Source organism: Camelus dromedarius, chromosome 30, assembly GCF_036321535.1.
Source record: "Camelus dromedarius isolate mCamDro1 chromosome 30, mCamDro1.pat, whole genome shotgun sequence".
Taxonomy (NCBI): Eukaryota; Metazoa; Chordata; class Mammalia; order Artiodactyla; family Camelidae; genus Camelus; species Camelus dromedarius.
The window spans coordinates 24643949-24670435 of NC_087465.1; the positions used below are offsets into that span (position 1 = coordinate 24643949).

Sequence of the window (26487 nt, forward strand, 5' to 3'; positions counted from 1 at the left end):
GCACTGCAGTAAAAGTGAGCTGGGGCGGCTGGAAGACACCAGCCTTGGGAAGCTTAAGGAAGGGTTCGCAGGGAGATGGGACTCAGGTTGAGTGCTAGTTCGAGGTCACAGGAGGAAAAGGTGAAATGTTATATGGAGTTTTGAAGCACAGCTCATGCAGACCAGAAAGGACAAAGTCATAGGAGATAAACTCTAACAGGGAAAGAGAACAAGGACTCACTTATAACACTTCATGTTAACACGTCTGGTCACTTCTTATAGGGGTAACTCCTTCTCAGTCATTTAACAAATATCAGGGGGAGGGTACAGCTCAGTGGTAGAGTGTGCGCTTGGCATGCACGAGGTCCTGGATTCAGTCCCCAGCCCCTCCATAAAAAAAACAAACTGCCTGCCCCATTCAAAAAATAAAATAAATAAATCTATTAAAAAAACCCACATAGTGGCTGCACCAATTTACATTCCCACCAGCAGTGTAGGAGGGTTCCCTTTTCTCCACACCCTCTCCAGCATTTATTATTTGTAGGCATTTTAATGATGGCCATTCTGACTAGTGTGACATGATACCTCACTATGGTCTTGATTTGCATTTCTCTCATAGTTAGTGATATTGAGAAACTCAGCACCACAGTATAACATGCTGACTGTAATAGTAATCTTGACAGCTCCCTCCACTATGACAGATGCCTCGAGTCTTTATAAAAGGACTCTTCACAATTGCCAAGGGACAGAAGTGACCTCATGTCCATCGAGGGATGACTGGATAGACAAACTGAGGTACGTCCGGACAATGGAACAGAAGGAAATCCTGTCCTCTACTACAACATGGGTGAACTCTGAGCACGTTATTATGCTAAGTGGAACAAGTCACGGTAGGACAATATTATATGATTCCACTTCTGTGATGTATCTAAACCAATCAAAATCATAGAAACAAAGTAAAATGGTGGTTGCCAGGGGCTGGGGCGGGGGTAGGGCAGATAGGAGTGTAGAATTTTAGTCACGCAAAATGCAGAAGTTCTAGAGGTCAGTTATACAACAATGTGTACATAACTAACATACTGTACTGCATACTTAAAAGTTGTTCAGAGGGTGGATTTATGTTACGTATTTTTTACCTTCCACACACACACACTGAGCCCACCTTGCTGGGTGCAGAGTTGGGGTGGTGGTGTCTTTGATTTTCAGGAACTCCACTCCACCAGGCGGCCAGCTCAGCCTCCCAGGCCCGCGGGAAGCCCACGTGGCAAGCAGGTGGCAAACACCAAAGCAGAGGACTTGTGCATGCACACCCCACCTTATCGCATCACCTGCTTTCTTGTGCATCCTGGCAGCAGCCTCCACCCCAAACGTGGGAAACACCTGAGGAAGGTCCTGGGCCCTTTGCTTCTTTCTCTCTCCATTTTCCACCCATCTGCTTCCTCCTGGTAAGAGGATTCTCAGCTCCTTAAGGACACTCGAGGGCCATGTGGCTGGTGAGGGTCCATGTCCCGGCCCCAAGGTTACTCAGCTTCTGTACTGACAGCCTCTCTTTGACCAAACTCCACTCTGGCTCCCCTGAACTCTCTTTCACCTAGGCCTGCTCTTTGGCCTTCTTGTCGTCTCTGCATTGTCCAGTTTTTGCAAGAATCCTCCCCCCTCCTCCATATCTGATCTTCACCCCCCCAGCACCCCCAGGGGAGGTCTGGTCACCCTGGCCTGCCTTCAGCAGGAGTCCTGTTAGGCCAGTTTAGCCGGAAGCCCCTTACTTGCCCCTGATGGCTCCTCTTAGTAATTTCCCACCCACTGCCCCCTACCCTGCTCCTTGGCTGTAAATTCCCACTTGGCCAAGCTCTCTTCAGAGCTGAGCTGAACCTCTCCCAGACTGCAGGACCCCACTGCAGCCGTCCCTACACCTGGTGCCATGGCCCTGGAATAAACTCCCAAGAGTCACGAATGTTTTTTTTCTCCTTAATAGTACTCATGTGGGTTTCAAAACGCAACAGCTCACGACTCTGCCATGGACTTCCTCAGATGCTGGGTAGGGGGCTGTTTCTTGTGTACAGAGCAGAGTGAGGGCTGCTCAGGGACAGTGTTGCAGATACTGCTTTTGAAATGCACACGGCCATGAGCACGAGCTGCCGTAAGAGGAAAAGATTTGTATTTGTAATGGGAGCAGCTGTATTAAACTAAAACTTAAGTGGGGGATAGAGAACATGGAGGTGGGGGGGTCCTCACGTGATTTCCAGTTTCCCCCTCCCCACTGTGGTGGCCGGGAGGGTCCAAACTGCAAATCAGACCATGCCACCCCCACCCCAAACTCTCTGTGGCTCTCTGGTGCCCTGGCAGAAAGTTCACACTCACTGGCTCAGTGTAGCAGGCCCCTTGTCATCACCCTCTCAGCTGCCCCCGGCCACGTCCCCAGCTCCTTTTCCAGGGCCCTGTAGGGGCCTGCAGCCCCCAGACGCCCCCTCCTGCCCCAGACTTCTGTTTCTGCATTTGTCAGGTCCTCAGCCTGCTCTGCCTTCTTACAGCTCTTTGTCTGGCTAAGTCCTACTTATTTTTCGAGTCTTAGCAGACATGGAGTATTTACCACGAAGCTGACGGCACTTAATCTTCAAGGTCTGTGCCAAGTCCTTGCACCTAATTTGTAATCTGGTATTTTCCTTTTCTGAAAGTGGGCATCCCCAGTTGTATAAGCTTTAGGTAGGCATCACAGAACCTGAGTCTGTTTCTGGATCTCAGTGTAGACAATCCCACCTCCCTAACCCCTTAAAATGGGGATCTTGATCTCCTCTGTGGGTCCACTGATCCCACGCCTGCTGGGACAGCCTTGACCATGACAGACTGCAGACAGTCTTGGCCCTGAAACTCGTAGAGAAAAGGAATGTTATCTGCCTTTTACCTTTGAGTGCACTGTTTGAGTGTTAGAGACCAGAAAGGACTAAGATGAAACAATGCGTTATTTGATCAGGAAATACGTGCCATAAGGATGGGCATCATAAATCAACTGTATTTTAATATTTTAAATGGGCTTAAAAAAGAATTCAGATGACTTTGGATTAAAAAATATTTTGTTAAAAAAAGAATAGCTTTATATCCTTTTTCTTTAGATTCCACATATACGTGATACCATATTTCAATTTCAGATCTTATTTACAAACCAAAAATAGACTCACAGACACAGAAAACAAACTATGGTTACCAAAGGGGAATGGACAGGGGAGGATAAATTAGGAGTTTGGGATTAACATATATACACTGCTAAATATAAAAGTGATCAACAAGGACCTACTGTACAACACAAGGAACTGCACCCAATTTCTTGTAATAACATGTAATGGAAAAGAATAAAACAAAATGTATGTGTATGTATAACTGAATCGCTTTGCTGTACACCTGAAACTAACATTGTAAATCAACTACACTTCAATAAAAAACAAAAATTAGAAACACGTGAAGAAAAAAAAGTGGCATCAGCTACAAAGCACTGACGTCACCAGGGGCAGTGGTTTCCCTTATTCTGCCCGGGGGTTGGTTTATACTTAACATTGAGTTAAGTGAAGTTTACTTTAACTTAAAAAAAAAATAGGAATATAACAAAAATGTAAAAGCACCAAGTAAATGATAAGAATTTTCCAAGCACTTGGGAAGGGACAAGTCAGAGAATTAGCCCTTGTGCACACACCTGGCCATGCTAATAATAGGTCACTTTTCTCACGGAAATACTTCACTCCACCTGCGCCAAACAATAGGTGTTAGGTGTGAATTAAACTGATTAACGTTTCCTTCAGGCTTCAGGGGACCATGTTTCCTCCCTCTCCAAGTTGTTCTTTCACGGCTGACCCAGAAGCCACCCTCCCCGGCCCGAATCACTACAATTACCCCAGCGGCCAGCCTCACGGGGTGAAGGTGCGTTTACAGCATGCAGGTGCTTTATGGTTTTTAAGTGGCCAGAAAGGGCAACCATCCTATAAAGTCAAGACACTGCCCCTTGGTTCTCTAGCAGCTTTCAAAAAAAATTGTGGGCTGGAGGAATGAGACTCATTTGGATCTCAGACTCCTTCGTTTGCCTACGGGCAGGCACTGTGATGGTGGTGCTGAGTGGGGAGGACAGATTGGAATTCAAATCCAGTCACTCAGTACCTTCTCTGATCTCTGGCAAGTCCCTTCATTCAAATTTAGCTTCCTCATCTGTATAGGAGGAGTATGTGTCCGCAGAATGAGCATAATTAGGTTCACAACACAATTGTGAGGATTAAAAAGTGAACTCCAGGGGTGGAGAGGTTATAGCTCAGTGGTAGAGTGTGTGCTTACCATGCTCAAGGCTCTGGATTCAATCCCCTACACCTCCATTAAATATATACAGTGTATATATGCTCTATATTGTACATGTGCAGTCAAATTGTAACAATTCTACCCGATAAAACTAACAAATAAATAAGCAGATCTAATTATCTCCCCCCACCCAAAAAAGTGAACTCCTTCATTGAGTACGTGTCTTTTTTTTCAATACATTATCCACGTATAAACACTTAATGGTTTCCCTCCCTCTTTCCCTTGGTTACTGTTTCACAGCATCTTCAGAGGGCTGGTTCGCCCTGGTCTGCAGCCTGGCTAAGGAGAAGCACTCAGGGGTACAAAAGGACTGGTCGTGACTTTCACTGATTCACTGGGATGATGCTTATCGAGTGTCTCTCATGGACCAGGTGACAGGTGCTGGGGATGACACCCTGGCCCTCACGGAGTTTGCATGGTAGTGGGGGACACAGGTGGGCATCGAGCGACCACGTGCACTGATGTAAAATTGTGGCAATGACAGGTGCTGTGAGGACTGCTTCCCGGTGCATGGTGTGCATAGGGTGTGCCCCCACCCTACCCGAGGAGATGGAGCTGAAACTCAGAGCAGGCAGGGAGTGTCCTTCTGGAACTCCATAAAAACTGGTGTCTTCTCACCACCATGAAGAGCTGAAGGAGATGGACGAGGAGGTAAATTCTATCACCCACAGCCCGTCCTCTTCTTAGGCCAAAACATGAGTTGCTCGTGTGATATTCGTTTCAAATCTGAACAGTCACCAGAACAAAACTCCTTCCGACCTTTGGTTTGCTCCCCTCCCTCGGCTCCCTGGGAAGGTGGCAGCTGACCATGCAGACTGTTGCTAAGTTCCATGGGGCCCAGTGCCCAGTATCAAAGGGAGACCAGCTGGCTCCTGTCCCAGGAGACCCAGCGTGAAGTTATCCTGTGATTGCCCTGGGATTCAATGTGTCAGAGCTGCAGGAAGGAGCTGGTGGGGCCACGTGGGAGCCGACAGCAAAGGAGGCAGCCCCGGAGACGTCAGCATTGATCAGAGGTTTGGAAGAGGGCCCAGGACCCCCACGAGTGGGTGCAGGGTCCAGGGAGCCACGTTTGCCTCAGTGTGTCTACGGGTCAGGGGGCCTGGGAGACTGGGTTCTGTTCAGAAGATGCAACATCGCAGAGCCAGCTGGTGCCTCCGCTGCGGCTCCCTCCCCCAGAGGTGGTGTCACTGTGGCCGGCCAGCCCCTCCATTCATTCCAGAAGGCAGGAGAGGCTGAGAAGATGTCACCCGCCTCATTTACAGAGAGGCTGAGCCAAGTGGGAAGCCCCAGGAGGGTTCCCCACTGTCCGCCCCAGAGACACAGATTCCATGTGAGGCACCCACATATTCCATTCACAGGCCACCGTCTACAATGTGCTGAGAGCCTCTGGATTGTAAGTATTCCGCATCTCGGCGTGTTGTCAAGTACACTCAAATGCCCCATGAATGATGTTACACCCAAGCAGGAGTAAAAAGTTGAGCCAAATGGCAAAAAGGAAAAGGGAACCATAGGAGCCTCAACGACTAGCCACAAAGCCAGCGTTTTATTGAAGTACAACATCGATACAGAAAAGGGCGCACGTGTGGAGAACTTTCACAAACTGGACACACCCAGGTAACCAGCAACCAGACCAAGAAACAGAACATCCGAGAAGCTCCCTTGTGCCCTTCTGGTGACCAGGCCCCCAGAGTCACTCACCTCCCTGCTTGCCACAGCAGAGGTGAGCCCTGCCGGGGTTCGCACTTGATAGATGCAGAACCACCCGGTCCCGGACCTGCCTTCTCTCATGAGATGTTGTGTGTGCACCTGCCGAAGCATCCCAGGACTTCACGGTGTGGACACACTATGATTTGTTTATTCATTCAACTGGGTGCTTTCCAGTCTGGGGTTATTATGAGCAATGCTTCTAGAACATTCTAGTACCCTTCTTTTGGTGAAAATACATACACATTTCTGTTCACTTGGGAATGGAGTTTTTAGGTCATGTGACACATACATTCAACTCAGGCTATTTTGTAGAAGAGGAGGGAATTTCTTGGATGAAGCTTGGAGGCTCAGAGAACTGACAGAAAGCTGGAAAGGAGACCTGGGTAGGGACCGAGGCAGCTCAGGGGGCCAAAGAATGGAGCAGAAATGGTCTGCTTGTGACTCGGCCATCCCTCAACGTTGTTACCAGTGGACACAACATCCCTGCAGCCTACCAGTCCTAGACACCTCCCCTGCTTGACCACTGCCGCCCCCCAACCACTGCAGCTCTCATGAAATGAATCTCAGTATCCCTAAATTTTTGTGTCACTAGCTCTGAGCTCACAGTCCCAAGTACGGGAGTCCTAGGAGTTTGCCCTGGGTCACTGGGCACTCATGCTGGGAAAGGGGGGGTGCACCTGAGAGACAGGGAAGCTCTCCCCCACTTCAGCATCCACAGTGGGAGGGGGTACTGTATCCCACCCAATTTATACATAAGGGGTGAATTCCCCATTTAGGAAAGGGGTCAGGTGCTAGATAGCCAAGCTGCAAACACCAAATGACAACTGGTGCACCCCACTTCATCAGCTCCCAGCAACTTGGAGGGGAGGGGCTGGTGCGCACATTTGCATATCTCACAGCATGTGTGCCTGAACTTGCCTTTAAGGGACACATTAGAAGGGGCAAGCCACACAAAACGCCACAGGTGTGGAAGGAAATGGTGTCACGGAAGGACAGAAAGCATCTCATGGAGGGGTGCAAGGAAGAGAGAAGGAAAAGGGAAAAGTGGGAAAGGGAGAGGAGAATCTGGAGAGGCAGCAAAAAGTGAAAACAAAGAGGAGAAAGTTTGGTTAAGACCAGAAGCACATTTTTTTTTCTTGATCTTTAGCCAGTTTCTGGGCTGTCCCACTTTGTCAGCCTCTCTAATGTGCTTTTATGGATTGTGCTTTTGCTTTATCAGGTTAATGATGTTGACACAGAGCACAGAATAAAGAGAGCCTGGTCATCAACCGAAACAGAGGAGGCTGTGAAGTCTCTTTATTATGGACAGTATACAATTCCGAGACTGTCTGAGCACACAGCTTCCTAAGGACACTGGCATTATCAGGGAGCTTTCACGAAACGAAGAATGGGTTTTAGCCAAAGCAGCTGAGAATAAAAGCATCCTGAAACCATCTAAGAAGGGCAGCAAGTCATTAACTGATCGGAAAATTACATTCACCTCTTTGTAGGCAATTTTACATGATTCCTCCAACTAAATTGTGGATCTGTGAAGTCATACATTCATCCTTCCCTATACTATACCGGGCACTGAGTGCATTTGTTTTAAATGATCATCAGAGCTGTCATCCACGTTGCACCGCCCTCTGCCCCAGACAGAAGGGCAGGAGGAGTAACTACCATCACCCCTGATTTGCAGGTTGGAACATTCCAGACACACAGTGGCCCACCCTGTATCATACAGTAAGCTGCTGCTCCCAGTTTCCAAACAAATGGAACAGAAGCAAACTTGGACAAAGCACCCTCTGCTCCTGTGGTGTGTTTCCCTTCCTTTCTTGGGGGCAGTAGGAGTTTGTTTTCGGTGGGGTCTGCAAGCTTGTCCCTCTAGCCTTTCACAGGGGCAGCCACGTAGAGAAGCGGGGTGCCAGGTGGACCGCCATGTTGATGCTTCGTGGCATGTGGCTCAGGTCGTCTGCATGTCTGCCTACCTACCTGCAAACAGGCAGACCTGGAAGGCAGGGTAACTCAGGGGTTCAGGCTGGGCTCTGCGGCCCAACTGTCTGCACTCAGGGCCCAGCCTCCCACCTACAATCTTAGGGAAACGGCATAGTCCTTCTGTGCCTCAGTTTCCCTCTTCTATACAGCTGTACTCAGGGTATTTATCTCTTGTCAGAGGAGTGGATCCGTGGGGCTGCTCTGACCCGCGGATGGTGCCTAGTGAGCCGCTGCCCTGCCTCACTCCTCTGGCTGGAGCCGCCCTGGTGAACCCCCACAGGACCCAGCACTGCGCCCAGAGCAGGTCCTTAGTAATGCAGCCCATGTTGGAACTACAGGGGAGAAGCCAGGACAAGATGCAACAGGGAGAGGTGGCCTATGGAGAGGGGAGACAGTCTCCCTGGCCACGTGGCTGGAGCACAGAAACAGATGCAACCGTGTGACATTTACAGTTAAGCTCTCTACAGTATCTGCCCAACACCTACATTTGTAGAAGGACCACCTCCGAAGTGACAGGTGACGGTCAGTGGGAAACGGGTCTGGGCCCTAGGAAGGCGCATGTTTAGAAGACCAGCCGATGATGCGCACTGTTTGTTTTTCAGCCGGAAGACTGGAAAATAGAAAGCTTCCAGAATGGCTGTCTCCAGAGAGCTGGAAGCTTGACCCATATTCTTCAGATGGTCAACGAGCTCTAACTTGACCCTGAATTTTTGTGAATGGGGGATTGTTGAGTACATTTTTTCCTTCTCCATGAATGACCCATTGCAGTGTATAAACTTAACGTATGTAAACTTGGGAATTAGATGCTTAAAAAAAAAAAATTAAGCCCTTGGACCCACAATTATTTTTACTTGGCACATTCGTTATTTGGCTACAAAAATGTCTATTTTCTTTGCTAATCATGAAAATCACATGAAAACGAAAAGAAAAAGTGAAATCGAACGCAATGACGAAAACCAATGAGAAGCCGCGGCGGGCAGGGCCGACCTGGTCCTGGAGGGGCAGGTGGGCGGCCTCCCTACAGCAAAGAGCATGCGCGGCCTCTGCCAGAGATACTACGAAGATACTTTTGTTAACACTCGGAGTCAGAGGATGGTTTTCTGATGCAGGCATTGGGATGATGAGAGGGTCCTCCCACACGTGGGCCTCACAGTATGCCAGGAGGTCCGCCGCCTGGGAGACCTGGGGGGGGGGTCACAGCAGTGGCGGGGTTAGAGGCGGGTTCAGAGCGGTCCCAGGCGGAGGTGACCGCGCAGGGAGGGACAAGACCGGGGACAGGTTGCCCTGCGTGCACGGCCAATGACAGGGCCATTCCAAGGCCTGGGGAGAGCACGTGTGCAAACCTGCCTGTGAAGCAGAGAGAGGTGGCCCCCAGGGTAGGGTGAGATCAGCACCTCAAGAGGAACCAGGAGCCCGCAGGGGGGTCCAGACAGCCTCATTCTGCTCTGAGCTGCGTGCTGAGCCAGGCTCCAGGCCAGAAGCTCACAACTGCTCCGCTAAACTGTTTCTAGACCAATAAAGCTGAGTGCTGGCCCACACTGACCAGTGTGAGGGTTTTGATGATTATTGCTGCTGGTATTGTTTTATTGCAGTCCACATCATTACCAACACAGACGCCTGACCCTTCTCAACAGAACATGTACAGAAGTACACAATGAAAAAGAATATGAAAACAATGATATGTTGTACACCAGAAATTGACACATTGTAACTGACTATATTTCAATTAAAAAAAATTTTTTAAAGCACATTACAGGGGGAGGATATAGCTCAGTGGTAGAGCGTGTGCTTAGCAGGCACGAGGTCTTGGGTTCAATCCCCAGTACCTCTGTTAAACAAACAAATCTAATTACCCCCCCAAAAAAACCCCAAAATAAATAAAATGATTTTTTAAAAAGATGTGGTATATTTATACAGTAGAATACCACTCAGCCATAAAAAATGAAAAAGAATGTAATAATGCCATTTACAGCAACATGGATGGACCTGGAGATTGTCATTCTAAGTGAGGTAAGTCAGAAAGAGAAAGAAAAAATGCCATATGGTATCGCTTATATGTGGAATCTGAAAAAAGGGCCACAAACGAACTTATCTACAAAACAGAGACAGACTCACAGACATAGAAAACAAACTTATGGTTACCAGGGTGGGAAGGGATAAACTGAGAATTTGAAATTCGCACCTCTTGGGGAGTGATGGTAATGTTAGCTATCTTGATTGTGGTGGTGGCTTCACTGGGGTATACATCTATCAAAACTCATCAAACTGTTCATCTGAAATATGTGTAGGTAGCAGGAGCTAGAATCCTCCAAATAATCCTAGTCAAGATAGGTAATGCATTTTTCCTTCAAATAAAACAACTAAAAGTTAACCAGATGCGTCAAACAAAATCTTGACAAAGCCTACATTTTGGGGAGTGTGGAATGGAGAAAATGGGTACCAATGAGCATCAGGCTTTCAGGTCTATCTCTGCCCCCAAGATGGCTGGGTGATCTTAGGTAAGTAACTCAAACTCTCTGAGCTTTATTTTCCTCCTTGGTCAAACTGGGAGAGTTAGATCTCTCCAAGGTCCCCTTTACTCTCAACAGGCTACGATTCTAGTTCTAAGAGCAGCATGGCAGTATTTTAGATTCCAAGTAAATGCATGCTGGGTGGAATGAGAGTGAAGTCTGCAGTCATGTGGACGCACATACAGGAATTTCCCAGGGGCGGTGGAGGGCACAGACAGAGGCCTGCAGAGGACCTGTGAAGCCATCACTGGGGACTAGAGCACAGGAGAATCAGAATCATGCAGTGAGGGCAGCCATGTGCTGGTGTGGAGCCTGGGGGACCGCGCCACCATGCTGCATGCTATCTGCCTGCTTCTGAACCCAAGCCAAGTGCTCTCCCCTGACTGCCTTGGTCATGACCTGCCTCCTGGCCGCCCCAGGCTTCTTCCCATGCCTAGAGAGGCATGGGGTCTCTTCCTTGGCCACCGTGTTAGGGCAGCCACTGTATTCATCCAGTGGTTCTTCTGGCAACCACAGCAAACTGGTTTTTGCAGCTGCCCAGACCAGCACCCACAAGAGGGTGGCATGGTTGGAACAACCACCTTCCTCTACTCAGAGTCACCTGTCCCCTCGGCTCGGCTAGGTCTCCGCCCCTGACACCAGTGAGCTCTTCCACATGGCTCATTTCAGAATGTCTGATCTGACCATCACCCCCTCTCTAGTTTCCTGGTTTCCATTTTCCCCTTTATTTTGGGGGGACCTGCCTCCCTTGATTCTGAACTCTCTATAAATCTCATTATCTTATCTGGGAAATAATGTTTTAGCGAATTGAGAGGATATAGAGGAAACGTAAGGCAAGATTTTTGCCCTCTGGAGATCTGACTGAGACGACTCAAAAATTTTAAAGTTACTATAATAATCAGCATGTGCTAAAACATCACAAAAGAACAGCTGCACACCACCGTGGGACCGTGGACCAGGGCAGGGAGACAGGGGTGTCTGAGTGCCCCACCCGGCTCCGCGTGGGGGCAGTTACCTCGGTAAACCTCCCCCTTTTATCCTGATGCTAGTCCCAGCCTTCTGGGTCCAAAAACATGATTTTCTGGCATGCCAAGAATGGATCCCCTCTTGGGGCAGGTCCGTATTAAGCCAGTTCAAGAGACGGCTGTATACAACCATTATTAAAATAATGGCTAACATTTACAGAGTGCTTCTTACTTGCCAGGCACTGTGCTAATGCATCATTGTATGTATTACCTTATTTAATTCTTCTAGGTACTAGTCTCCTTGTTTTTTTTTGTGTGACTTTTTTTTTAATTGAAGTATAGTTGATTTATAATGTGTTAGTCTCTGGTGTACAACATCGTGATTCAGCTATACGTATATATTCATTTTCACTATAGGTTACTACAGAAATTGAATGTCGCTCCCTGTGCAGCACAGTAGGACCTTGGTGCTTATGTGTTTTATACGTAGTAGTGTGTGTCTGCTAATTCCAAGCCCCTAACTTACCCCAGCCCTCTCTGTCCCCTTTGGTAATTGTAAATTTGTTTTCTGTGTCTGTGAGTCTCTTTCTGTTTTGTAAGTAAGTTCATTTGCATTTTTTTAGATTTTACATATGTGATATATATTTGTCTTTCTCTGTTTGCCTTCACTTATAGCAGTGATTTAATTCCATATACGTATTCTTGTTTTGTTCTTTCAGTTTACAGTGTTGTGTCAATGTCTGGGGTACGGCATTAAGTTTCAGTCATACATATAGTCCTTTTAATATTCTTTTTCATTATAGGTTATTACAAGTTATCGAATATAATTCATTCTGAGTCCTGTTCTTAAAGCCACTTTATAGATGAGGAAACCAACGTCTGGAAGTTAAGAAACTTACCCAAGGTCTCATGTCTAGTAAGAGAGAAGGCCGGAATTTGGAGTTAAGCAGTCTGAGCGCAGAAGCTATGCATTACAGCGGCCGCACGATTAACTGTTAATGAAGACCGTACAGTGGCCTGGAACGTTCTCGTATGCTGGGCCACACACACTCCATGTAGACCAGCTATCAGGGAACTCACATGACCAGACAGAGAAGTGTCTTGCCTCTAAAGTTTCTTAGGTCATTTCGCTTGATCCAGAGACAGTATTGCCAAACAAACCCTAACGGGGGAGTCTCCTGGGGGTGGGTAGTGTGGGACTAGCTTGTCCTCCTCCCTGGCACCCTGGGATGTGCTTGGACATCTCCTGCCAATGTCACCCCCGAGACTCTCCCTCCTAGAGGCTGTGACCTTCACAGTTATATTATTGAACAAGGAGGCTGTAAGACTGAGTTGGCTCTGATTTCTTGGTAGCCTCCGTGAGCCAGCCAAAACTTCAGCTAGAGTCAATGTGCCCAAATCTGAGAAAGTGACACTCAAGACCAACCAATCACAAAGAGCCCACGAGGTGCCCCCAAATAAAGCGACCTCTTAAGCTAAACCAATCAAACAACGGCTTGGCGTGGCTTCAGCATCTTCCCCCAAACACCTTGCCTACCTCCTGCTGGTGGACGGCGGCTAACTACCTTTGGTTTGGTGTTTCCTGATGCGACTCTGTGTGCCCAGATTAAACGCTTCAACATGTTTAATGTGCTTCCATTGACCTTTCAACCACACGACCTAGCCAGTCCGAAGATGGCTTGCTAAATTATCATTACAGCTTCCTTCCCCTTGATCAGTTTCCTTGTTCAGATGCTCGCCAACCTCCAAGGAGGGTGGATTTGACAAGTCATTTCCAGAGAGCAACCACAAGGGGGCGCTGCACCGCCAACCATCAGGGCAGGGCATGGGAGGAGGGGCTCAAAAAATGGGGCTTTGTGGGACAGCCTCGTAGGGGAGAGATGGGACTGGGTCGCTCTCCTGCCTCCCATCAGTGCATCTGCTCCCCTCTCAGCCCCGTGTCTGCCTGGCAGCTGTGCTGCTTATGTCTGGCCTGGCTAAGCTCTAAGCCGGTCTCATTTAGGCATTTTTCTATCACCTCCAAAGGTGACGCACTTGACTCCACAAGTTTTCTTTCAAGAAAACAAGCTGTTCTTAGATTGCCTCCCTTTGTTTTTGCTGCCATTGTTTTGGGGCCACAGGCCTGTTTGCTGAGGTATAACGATGCTCCTCTGGGTCGGAGTTCCATTCGTGTGCCTGTCCCACAGGAACGACATCGCAGCCAAGGTGGTGACAGCGCCGAGTAATTAGCGCCCGGCAGAAGGCCCAGTGTGTGGCTCCGGGTTGGCTCCACGCCATGTTGATTTCCTAGATGCACTGAGATTATTGCGAATGCTGTAAAGCACAGCACACGGGAGTGTAAGTCATCCTGCAACAGAAGGGGTTTTTCCACCTTTCCCACCTTAGCCATCAGCCTTATTTCATGTAGTGCCCAACCCCCTTGTTCCTGGCTAATCCCTGAAGTTTGTTGTAATGGGATCTGAAAAGATAAATACACGTAATGAACATCTTAATGAGCCTGCCACACGAAAGGCCACACCTTAATGCACAGCTTAGTATCCAGGCATAAATTAATCTAAACCTACTCCTGAGATGGAAAGGGAGGGTTTTCTTAATCAGCCCTAGACTGACTTTGATGATTGAACGTTTCCTTCAGTGCATGTGAAATAATGGCTTGCAGACACAGCCAAATCCCATAAACGCCTGCCACCTTTGAAACATAAAGTAAAAAACTGGCTTTCAAAGAGAAAATTTTATTCTGGTTGGAAACTTAAAATTCCCTTACTCTTGATGCTTTCTCATCAAGCCTGACGTCTGCTCTGCCTGAAGTCCTCTGTTACCAATGCCCAGAGCATTATTCCTGTCTCCTCTCTTGGTACTGAACTGCTAAGAGTTACAAGACAATAGAAGGTGAAGACAATCAGCAGCCTGGGAACAACTGTGGAACTTTACTGTTACATTTCAGAGTAAAAGAGGTGATTAAAACTGCCCAAGTTAGCACGTAGTCCTGTTAGCTATGCTTTAATTACAAGCCTCAATGATGGGAGAAAACGCTGCAATTACTAAGACACATTCCACGACAAGACCGATGACATGATTACTGTTCTGGCTGTGACACCCACTGCATTTATCCTTTGCATCTAAAGCAAAGTGGCCCACACCTATTTCTCAGCAACCCCGGTCTATTTAACAATACTGCTTGGAATCAACTGCAAGCATCCTTGATGCCTCTGCCGGTTCCTCCCTCCACCCCAAGAAAACAGCAGGATTGCAGTCAGGAGCACAGTCAGGGTGCAGCCCCAGGGCGCAGTGGTAGCTTTCACAAGGTCAAACTTGGGATGCACTCCGACACACAAGAGGTCACATGCCATTTATCCTGAGCAGAACCCTCAGGACATTACAGGTCTCTGCTTCCCCTCTAAGTTCTGAGCTAATGCTTCATGGCGAATCCTTGTGAATTTCTTCTTTCTTCTAATGTTTTATTTTCTGGTAGGGGGAGGTAATTAAGTTTACTTATTTATTTTTAGAGGAGGTACTGGGGATTGAACCCAGGACCTTGTGTAGGCTAAGCATGTGCTCTACCCCTTGAGCTATACCTCCTCCTCCAATTTTTAAAAAGTGTTTTACTTTATTTTTATTTGTAATGTTGGATAGTATTTGAGGTCAACACACCCGTTCTTAAGGGCAGTCTCAAGATACTTCCATATTTTGATGCTATAGACTGAATATGTGTCTTCCCCCACCACCTCCAATTCGTATGCTGAAGCCCTAATTTCCAATGTGATGGTGTTTGGAGGTGGGGCCTTTGGTAGGTAAGGGTTGAACCTTCATGAAAGGGATTAGTGCCTTTAGAAGAAGAGACAGGGGAGAGGTACCCTCTCTCTCCCCTCCATGTGAACCAGCAAGAAGGGCGGCCACATGTAAGCCAGGAAGAGAGCCCGCACCACAACCTGACCACGCTGGCCCCTGCTCTGAGACTTCCCAGCCTGCAGAGCTGTGAAAAAGGAATTTCTAGTCTACAATACTGTGTTACAGCAGCATGAGCTAAGACTTTGCTTCCCAGTGCATCCCAGCAACTATTCTCTTCTTCTTCTTTTTTTTTGGGTGGGGGGTAGGGAGGTAATTAGGTTTATTTATTTATTAAAACAGTTTTTAAACTGGAGATACTGTGGATTAAACCCAGGACCTCCTGCATGCTAAGCAAACACTCTACCACTGAGCTGCACCTTCCCCCTGCCCAGTAACTACTCTTTATTGACCCAGATCAATATAGGCAATTCTCAGTCACTGGGTCCTAGGTCACATATAGCATCTGGCTAGGAGCGAGTAAGGTTATTCCTGGGGGAAATCAGAGGGGGTAGGAGGTATGCGTGAATAAATGAATAATATAACAGAGAGTCCCTCTCTGAATTCTAAAGTCAAATGTCCAGAATAATGGATTAGCTGCTGTTTAGCTTTACCAGCAAAAAGAAATTTTTTGCCGCATCAAAAGGTAATTCTAAGATGCTTGCAAGAGAGTTTTAGTATCTCCAAGTTAACCTAAGTAAAAGCTTCTTATCACACGGCCTTCACCACAGAAATTACAAAGCTCTCACTTTGTTTAGGGCGGTTGACCCAGGTTCACCCTAGACCCTGACTTAACCAAACCCTTTCAAACAGACTGGTATGTGTCCTACATGACTCTGACCACCTCTCGTCTTTGATACAGCCCAGTATCCCACAGAAGTAGCCAGAATGCGGTCATTTTGCAAGTTCACCAAAAGAGTAATTTATGTGGTGATGGAAACTTGTGGGTCACTCAGGAGGTTTTTGGGACTGACTGAGAGGTGAAAGATGAACGTAATGAATGGATTCTAGCTCTAGGATTTCTAGAAAGCCAGCGGCATCTCTCAGAGAGGAAGCACAGGGTTGTGAGTCAAAAAGAATGTCCCCTTGGCAGATACACTACTAATATATAAAACAGATAAACAACAAGGTCCTACTACTGTACAGCACAGGGAACCATATTCAGTATCCTGTTAACAGCCTATAATAAAAAAAATGAAAAGGAATATATATATACGTATAACTGAATCACTGTGCTGTACACCAGGAATGAACATGTTGTAAATCATCTATAGTTCAATCAAAACAAACAAACAGCAAACCGCTTAGCTGGTTCAGCCTGGGCAACACCACGGCAAGCAGGCACTCAGTCCACTCCTGCAAACTGGAATTGTGGCACCTGCTTGTTTTTGGTTGAGTGATTACGCAGGCGCTGTTACACACACAGTGTGTCATCCATGACTGTTGGTAAGTGAGAAAGGGTGTTTGAGCCCTAGACACAAGGAAGTTTTCTCAGAAACAATCAGGACAATCTGATGCCTATTGTGCCCCCACCCAAAATGTCCCCTTGAAGTGGGATGAACTTTTCTTTTTTTTCTGGGGAGGATTAGGTATTTATTTATTTACTTACTTACTTACTGGAGGGACTGGGGATTGAACCCAGGACCTCATGAGTGCTAAATACATGCTCTGCTACTGAGCTACACCCTCCACCTTTAGAATTTTTTTTAATGCAATGAAAACTTTCACTCAATGAACTGTGGATTTTTTCCTTCCCAAACTCATATTATAAAAACATTTGCTCCTATATTCCTAGTACTTTGATGGTTTTATTTGTTACAGCTAAATCCTTGATTGAAGTTATGGACTGATATGTTTCCCAAACTCATATGTTGAAGCCATAACCCCAGTGAAAATTAAGAAAAGGAAACCTCACTAAAATGGAGTGGGAAGGCCGGAAGGGGGAGCTCTCGCCAATCGCACTCAGGCCTTGGCAATTTCAGACACCAACAGAAGAATCAACAGGAAAGAACATCAGTTTCAAGTCCCAAAAGGAAAAGAGGTGCGTGGCATCTCCTACAAGAAGTGGGCCACCCCAGCAACTCCGTTGATGAGAAACCGTCATCACTCTGAAAGGTGCAAGCAGACGGCCTTTGTGAAAAGCCAGGTGGGTGGAATGCTGAGGCTCACAGATGCGGGTCTGGTTTCCCTCTCTCAACGGGCATTTCATGAATGAAGAGACATTTCCCAGGCAGAGGAGGGAAAAACCTTGCAGATGGAGCAATGATTGTGTAAAAAGGCAAAACAACATGTTACAGCCTGGAATACTGAAGAAATGTTAGGGAAAGTGCATGTGCAGACTTGTGGAAGGAAGTACACAGAGATGAGGCTGGAGGAGTTCTAGTAATTCCCTGGATACAATGAGCGGGCTGATTAAGAGTCTTGGAGGTCATACAGAGCAATGCCTGTTTTATTCACTGCAGTTTTACTAATTTTTTTTTTTTTAAATTGAAGTACTGGGGATTGAACCTGGGACCTCATGCATGCTAAGCACGCAATCTATCACTGAGCTATACCTTTCCCCCTCCATTTTTTTTTTTTTTACTAATTTTTTCCACTGCAGTTTTAAGTAGAGGAATTCACAGTCAGATATTTCTAGTAGAGTCATTTTGTGAAAGGGGAAGGATAGATCTGAGGAGGGAAGACTAGAGGCAGATCAACCACCTACAGCTTCTGCACTTGGCCAGGCAATAAAGGGAGACAGATCTCAGAAAGGTTCATGGAGCTAAACTGGTAGGATTTGGAAACAGATTAGCTATGGTGGTGGGGGAAGAGAGTTGTTGGTTTGAGAGACCAGGTGGTATAATGAAATGAAAGAGAATACACAAAAAGAACAGAATAAAAAGTTTTTTAAAAAGGTCAGTTTTGGATGTGCTGATTTTAAGGCTCTGGGGGGTTGACCAGCAGGCCCCTAGATATACAGAACAAAAGCTCAAGGTCTGCACTGGAGACACAATATATATAAAAAGTCACAGGAATAAGTGAGTTTATCCAAGACGCTAAAGGTTTAAAAGAGAAGTGGGCTTGGCATAAAACTGGAGGCCACTTGCACTCATACGGCAGGAAGGGATCTCGTAATGGGAACAAGAATGAGTGATCAGAGGTAGGAACAGAAATACTCTGGAGAGTTAGTATCTGCTCAAACGTGGGAGAGCAGAATCATTTCAGATCAAGAGGGGGAATTACAGGTTGTTAATTATGAATGGGTTTAAATTTTGAAAAAATAAACTGAAAAAATTTTTATCTTGGTTCTTAACTAAATGACATAATGGATTTTGGTGGATTAGACAGTTAAATGTGAAAAAAGAAATAATAAAAGAACTAGAAAAAATATACGTGAATGTTTAATTTCAGTATGGGACGGTTTAGGTTTATGTATAAAGCCAAAAACCTCAACAAATATTAGCAAACTGAGTCCAATGATACATAAAAAGGATCATACACCATGTTCAAGTTGGACTCATTCCAGGTCACAAGGATGATTCAACTTACAAAAAAAAATTAATGTGATACACCATATTAACAGAAGGAAACATAAAAACCACATGATCATCTCAATAGATCCAGAAAAAGCAGCTGAAAAAAATTCAACATCCATTCATGATAAAAACCCTTACCAAAGTGGGCATAGAGGGAGTGTATCTCAACATAATAAAAACCATTTATGACAAACCCACAGGCAACATAATAGTCAAGGGTAAAAAGCTGAAAGTCTTCTCACTAAATTAAGGAACAAGACAAGAATGCCCACTCTCACCACTTCAATTCAACAAAGTATTGAAAGTCCTAGCTACAGCAATCATACAAGAAAAAGAAATAAAATATATCCACATTGAAAGGGAAGAGGTAAAACTCACTATTAGCAGATGACATGAAACTCATAGAACCCTAAAGTCTCGAGACAAAAACTATCAGAATCAGAAATGATTTCAGCAAGGTAACAGGATACAAGATTAATATACAAAAATCTGTTGCATTTCTTTATGCTAACAATGAAATATCAAAAAGTAAAAAAAAAGTTCCATTTAAAATCATGTCAAAGGAGGGAGGGTGTACCTCAGAGGTAGAGTGTATGCTTAGCATGCACGAGGTTCTGGGCTGAATCCTCAGTACTGCCACTGAAAATAGATGAATAAATAAACCTAATTACCTCCCCCTCCAAAAAAAAATAAAATCACATAAAAAATACTTGGGAATAAACTGAGGAGGTAAAAGATCTATACACTGAAAACTATAAAACCTTGATAAAGGAAACTGAAGATGATTCAAAGAAATGGGAAGCTATCCCATGCTCTTGGATTAGAGAAGTAATACTATTAAAACGGCCATACTGTCCAAAGCAATCTACAGATTTAATGCAATCCCCATCAAAATACCCATGACATTTCTCACAGAACTAGAACAAATAATCCTAAAATTTATATGTAACCACAAGACCCAGAATTGCCAAAGCAATCCTCAGGAAAAAGAAGAAAACTAGAGGCATAACCCTTCCAGATTTCAGACAATACTACAAAGCTACAGTAATCAAAACAGCATGGCACTAGTACAGAAACAGACATATAGATCAGTGGCACAGAAAAGAGAGCCCAGAAATAAACCCACACACTTACAGTCAATGAATATATGACAAAGGAGGCAAGAATATACAATGGAGAAAATGACAGTCTCTTTGGCAAGTGGTGTTGGGAACACTGGACAGCCACATGTAAATCAATTAAATTAGAATGCTCCCTCACACCATACACAAAAACTCAAAATGGTTCAAAGATCTAAATAGAAGACATGACACCATAAAACTCCTAAAAGAGAACATGGACAAAACATTCTCAAATATAAATCATAGCAATTTTTTTCTTAGATGTCTCCCAAGGCAAAAGAAATAAAAGTAAAAATAAACAGGACCTAACCAAACTTAAAAGCAAAACGAAAAGACAGCCTATGGAATGGAAGAAAATATCTGCAAACGATGCAACTGACAAGGCTTTTATGTACAAAATATACAAACAGCTTAAACAAATCAATATCAAAGAAACAAACAAACTAATCAAAAAATAGGCACAACACCCAAACAGTTATTTCTCCAAACACATCCAGATGGCCAACAGGCACATGAAAAGAGGCTTAACATGGCTAATTATTAGAGAAATGCAAATCAAAACCACAATTTGTTATCACCTCACCTGTCAGAACAGCTATCACAGAAAAGTCTACAAATAATAAATGCTAGAGAGGGCATGGAGAAAAAGGAACCTTCCTACACCGCTAGTGTGAAGGTAAATTGGTGCAGCCACTATGGAGAACAGTACAGATGTTTCTCAAAAAACTAGAATTACAGCTACCATATGATCCAGCAATCCTACTCCTGGGAATATATCTGGAAAAGATGAAAACTCCAGTTTAAAAAGATACCTGCACCCCAATGTTCAGAGCAGAACTATTTACAAGAGCCAAGACAGAAACAACCCAAGTGTCCATCAATAGTCAACTGGCTTAAGAAAATGTGGTATATATACAGTGGAATATTACTCAGCCAAAAAAAGAGAATGAAATATTGCCATTTGCAGGAACATGGATGGACTTAAGAGAATATCATATTAAGTAAAGTAAGTCAGACAGAGAAAGATAAATATTATATGCTATCACTTGTATGTGGAATCTAAAAAATACTACATATGACTATAGAAATACTCACAGAAATAGAGAACAAATTTATGGTTACCAAAGGGGAAAGGGAGGTGGGGAGGGATAAATTAGGAGTATGGGACTAACAATACAAACTACTGTACACAAAATAGATAAGTAACAAGGATTTACTGCAGAGCACAGGAAACTATATTTAATATCTCAAAGTAATAATAAATAATAATAAAAATAATCTGAAAAATATATACATAACTGTATCACTTTGCTGTACATCTGAAACAAACACAATATTGTAAATCAACCCCCCACTTCAATTAAGAAAGTAATAATACTGAAGAACTGGATAGAATGGAAATGCCCCAGAACAGGAGACCAGTAAAATAACTGCACATCAGATGACAGAGAAGAGATATTAAAAATGACATTTTAGAAGAGTATTTACTGACCTGGATATATAATCACAATAAATTGCTCAGTGATAAATCAGGTTGCAAAAAGTAATAAACTGATGAAATGAAATTTATACTTTAAGGCAGGACAAGAGAAATGAAACATAAAATTCTCTTTCTCTCTGTCTGTTTGGACCTCCTTCCGTCCCTCCCTAATCTGCATTACCTGTCAACCAAATTCCCTCAAAGATGGGAGTGCCTGCTCGACTGTGAAGATCAATTTTTTCCCCTTTCTTCAGATGCTAACAATGTTGCTTCTTAAAAGAGCAGTGTTCTTTCCCAAGGCCGTAGGGGGTTATGGTGACTTGCTGTTTCTACCTGTTTAACTGGACTATGTACGTATCCTGGGTGAACTTTTTGTAAAATGTTGATGTGCCATTCTGATGTATGATCCTTTGTCCCAAAAATGTATATGACTGTGCCTTCGACTTCTAATGGGTGGAACAGTTCTCAGAGTTTCTGAGAGCCTATCTTCCGGGTTATAATCCTCAGTGTGGCTCAAATAAAATTCCCTTTTATCTTCTAGTTAGTCGAAATTTCGTCAACAATATGTACATTAGAACCATAGTTTTATAAAAAGAACAATAGGTGAACAGATGGAAAAACATGAAAATGTAGTGGTTATAGAGTATTTAAATTTTCTTCTTTATACTTTTCTGTATTTTCCGAATTTTTCTAAGTAAGTACTATTTTTATGAACAGAAAAATTGTATTATTTTCAAAACAAGATTTAAAACTCCCAGATAAGGGTATCTACTTTCTCCCACCCTCCCTTTAAGTTCTTCCCTTCTCTTTGAGGAGCCTTAAGTATGCTCTATGCCTCGAGATATGTCTGATTCACTCTCATACATTTAAGGTTTGGAAAAAGGTTCTACATGGAGTAAGGAGTGCACACACAAGCCATATCTTTTTTTTTTTAATGGAGGGACTGGGGATTGAACCTAGGACCTCGTGCATGCTAAGCATGCACTCTACCACTGAGCTATGCCCTCCCCTCGTAAGCTGTATCTTGAACACTTGCAAATTCAATACTTACGTCCTTGCATTTCCTAACTAAAATAGTTTGATCATGTCTTAACTTTTCTTTTACACACCAAATGAGCAAACCTCATTTTACATGGGTTTTTTTTTTAACTAAGTTAGGTTTATTTATGTATTTAAACAATTTTTTTTGGAAGTGCTGGGGATTGAACCCAGGACCTGTGCATGCTAAGCATGTGCTCTACCACTGAGATATACCCTCCCCACAACAGCAGCATTATTAACAGTAACCAAAAGGTGGAAATAACCCAAATGTTCATCAAAGGATGAATGGACAAATAAACTGTGACACATACATATAATGAAATACTATTTAGCCAAACAAATCAATGAAATTCTGACACACACCACACTAGACAAAACTTCATATGCTAAGTGAAATAAGCCACACACAAAATTGGGACAAAAACTGTATGATTCCACTTACATGAATGAAATACCTTGAATAGTCAAATACATAGAGGCAGAAGGTAGAAGAGAAGTTGCCAGAGGCTGAGGAATGGAGGGATGGGGAGTTAGGCTTTAATGCACAGAGTTTCTGTTTGGGATAATGAACAAGTTCTGGAAATGGATGGTGGTGATGGTTGCATGATATTGTGGGTGTACTTAACGCTACTACATTTGTACACTTAAAAATGGTTAATACAGACTACTATGTACACAGCAGATAAACAACAAGGCCCTACTGTACAGCATGGGGAACTATACTCAGTGGCCTGCAGTAACCTATAATGAAAAAGAATATGTATATAAATGTGTAGCTGAATCACTATGCTGTGCACCAGAAATGAATACACATTGTAAATCAACTCAACTTCAATAAAAAGTGGTTAAGATGGTAAATTATATGTTATGTGCATCTTACCATAATTTTAAAATAAATAAGTGTTCAAGGTTATGTGAGCAAAAAAACCCCCCAAAATCACGTGACTATGAGGCTATGGCCAGCATGTGGTCCCTCAGGGCCACCTCTCTCCCTGGCAGTCCCGGTCACCTCTTCAACAGCAAAGCTCTGCCATCTCTGAACCAAATCTGACATGCTGTCACTGGAATTAGCACAGAGTCTGAGATGCCTCAGGCGGCCTCTCCCGGGATCAGGGAGCCGTGTTTCCATAACCCAGTCACTGCAGGACCAGGACGCCCATCCCTTGAATACCATCTGGGTAACACACGGGACTTTGAGTTACCTTCCGATCTCTCCTCCTTCTTTTAGAGACTGCGCATGTTCCTTTAGTGACTCTTGAAGAGCCCTTCCCCGTGGGGACACATGGTCCCCACAAAGACCCCTGGGGAGGTGATGGTCACAGGTGGACACCTGTTATCGTGGAGTGTATCTTCCTGCCAAAGTCGAACTCCCCAGTATGGCAACCGTCCCACCGCCAGAACCACTGCCCACTGTCATTCCAGTCCTCTGGCCACAGGCTGGACAGTTGGGGTCTAACTGCCCTGTCCCTGGTGTCTCCCATGCTGCGTGCGCTGGCCCCCCAAGGCGCCCAGGCCCTGTCCACACCACACCCGCTTTCTTCCCCTCGCTGCCTCTGCTGGGTTTCCCCGCGGCTCCTGCTGCCTCTGCTGGGTTTCCCCGCAGCTCCCGCTGCCTCCTGGCTTCTGACAATTCATCTCCTTCTCACCTTAGTTCACCTCATCGCCTCGGCTGCACCCCCAGTCCCTTTCACGACCTGTACCTGCATATCCGGCACCTTCCCGGGACAACCTGCAGCTCCTCTGTCAAGTTCAAAGGCTCAAAATAAGCCAGGCTAGCTCACACCAGCCTTCCCTTCTCCTCAGTGTCACCTCATCACCAGCTCCCAGCTCACGACCCCTAGGCGACTTCTCTGAGCAACACTGCAGGAACATCCCACTTGTGTTTCCATCCCAGGACCACGCTGAGGGCAGAGCAGGTGCTCAGGGATTCATTTGTCTAAACAATGAATCTCCCCATGTCTTCTCAGCAGATGTCTGTCCTGTCTTTGAACCACTAGAGTGCTGACTGTCTGCAATGCTCAGCCTCAGACCCATTTCCCCACCCTCGGGGCTCTCCCTCTTTCAGGACAGCCGTTTCTGGCCCCTCCTCTGGCCCAGTGATCAAGGACTGACGTCCGATTTGCAGTTGGTCTCAGTATGCGCACGATGCAGCCGGTCCGCTTACCCCCAACGTGGGTCATCCTGCATTTCCTCCTTGCTTTGTATACATGTGTCACTTTGTGCATGTTTACTGCCTCCTTGGAGAGCTTGGACCCGGAAGCCCTGGGAAAGGGGATAGCTTTCCTGATGGAGACAGGAGCTGGCGCTCCCTGGCCAGAGCTCTCGGCAGTGGGAGCCTCAGGGAGAGAGGGGCTGCTCCCTCTGCCCACATAAGGCTTTTGGTGTTACCCACTGCCCCAGGGAGTCAGTCTTATTTGAATCCCAGACACCTGGGTACCCTGGTCCCCAAAGACCGCAGACACACTGGACTCATGTGTCCTGCTGGCAGATCTATTACAGTCAATGAGCCTCAGCTGCATCCCAGAGCCACACACTTCACCCAGCCTCCCACTCGCTTCTCAGTGGCACCTGGAGGAGAGGTGGCTTCATCTCGTGTCAGCTCTCCCAACATGAAGAGATGTATGTTCACCAACGAAATGAACACGGCTGCCACCCTTCCTCCCTTTCCCTAAAGGTGCATTCAACACGCACAGTGCAGGGTTCAGTACTTCACTCCGACAGCCCCCATCAAAACATCTGACACCGGTCCAACCTCAAAGTCACTGAATTAGGCAGGAAAACAATGCTGGATCTCAGGGTTAAACTCTCTCGCTCCTCAGCCTGACAACGGTGCCAAACAGACCTGAGATGAATATGAGTCTATTTTTGGCGACTCCTGATGGAATCCATGCACACTGTGTATTTTGCATCACCCGAATCCTTGGGCACACTCAGAACTCCGGAGCAAACAGACGTCTGCAAATGTTACAGCTGCCAGGGTTGGCCGGGTGCTCTAGAGGGTGACTCTCACAAGACCACGGGGCAAAGGGGAGGAATGATCTGAGCTGCGTGCTGGTCAGGGGGCCAGGCTGGCTTGCCTGTGTGCTTACCTTCACCCTGTCCATGCAGGCCTCCATCTTCAGCTGCTCCACAGCCTTCCTGGCCTGGGAGATGCTCGTGGTGCTGTTACTGGACATGCCTTCTTTCATTCCGTTGCCCCTGAAACGACCCAAGTTAAGGGGTTGGAAGAGCTGCTTTTCCAAAAGTAGGACGAAGACCCCTCCTCAGCTCTCTCCCCTCTTCCCCCGTTCCTGCAGCATCTCTGTCCAGGCCGAGGAGTAGCGGGAGCCGACCCTCCTGGGGTAAGAAAGGATGCTTCATCAGAGCGATGGGAGCAGGGTGTTGGGCTTTTGTTTGTAAGACTTCCCAGTGCTGGCGAGAGGAAGCAGAAGGTGACAGGGGGTCCCAGAGTTACTTTCCTGCCCCCGCGACCATAATGAGACCTTGACATCTGTACCGTGCTTTGTTCGTAATAAATCATTTTCATACACCCTTGTTTACTCATTCTTCTAGCAGACCTTAAAGTTGCAAAATTTACAAAATACACTGAGTTTTGTTTTGTACGTAAAGAAAGTGCAAACCGCAGAGAAGCTAAGCCAATGGCCAAAGGTCCCGCAGCCAAATTTCGTGGACCCAGAACCCAAACTCAAAGCTTCGAAACCCAGTTAGAGGTTCTTTCTACTGTCTGTGGAAAATACGGTGCCCCCTAGTCATCTGTAGTGCAAAATGCAAGTTTCCCCCAAATGAGCTTGCTGGGTTATTAATTTGAATTTGCTGTCATTCCATAAAGTTGACATACATACTTTTATGTTGGGAGTTTGTTTTTAAGCAAGAACACACACACACACACACACACACGTACACACGTACACACCTATCCCAAGCACAGATTTGTTTTTCTAGAAGGGGGAAGAAATTCTCCCTGCCACGACATGTGATCACGCTGGAGGACCACTGTGATGCTGACTGTCCCACAAGAAAGCACACGCCATA

General features: G+C 45.6%; 1 long non-coding RNA gene across 2 annotated transcripts in view; it reads right to left on the bottom strand.

Annotated features, from left to right (window-relative positions):
- Positions 1-26487, bottom strand: part of LOC116156024 (uncharacterized) — a 59431-nt gene that overhangs the window by 8927 nt on the left and 24017 nt on the right. Inside the window, exon 3 of one of the 2 annotated variants that reach the window (XR_010378500.1) lies at positions 25545-25653. This is a non-coding gene — a long non-coding RNA (uncharacterized LOC116156024). Of the gene's footprint in view, positions 1-25027; positions 25654-26487 lie in introns of those variants that run through there. The other variant, XR_010378499.1, reaches the window with a different exon arrangement.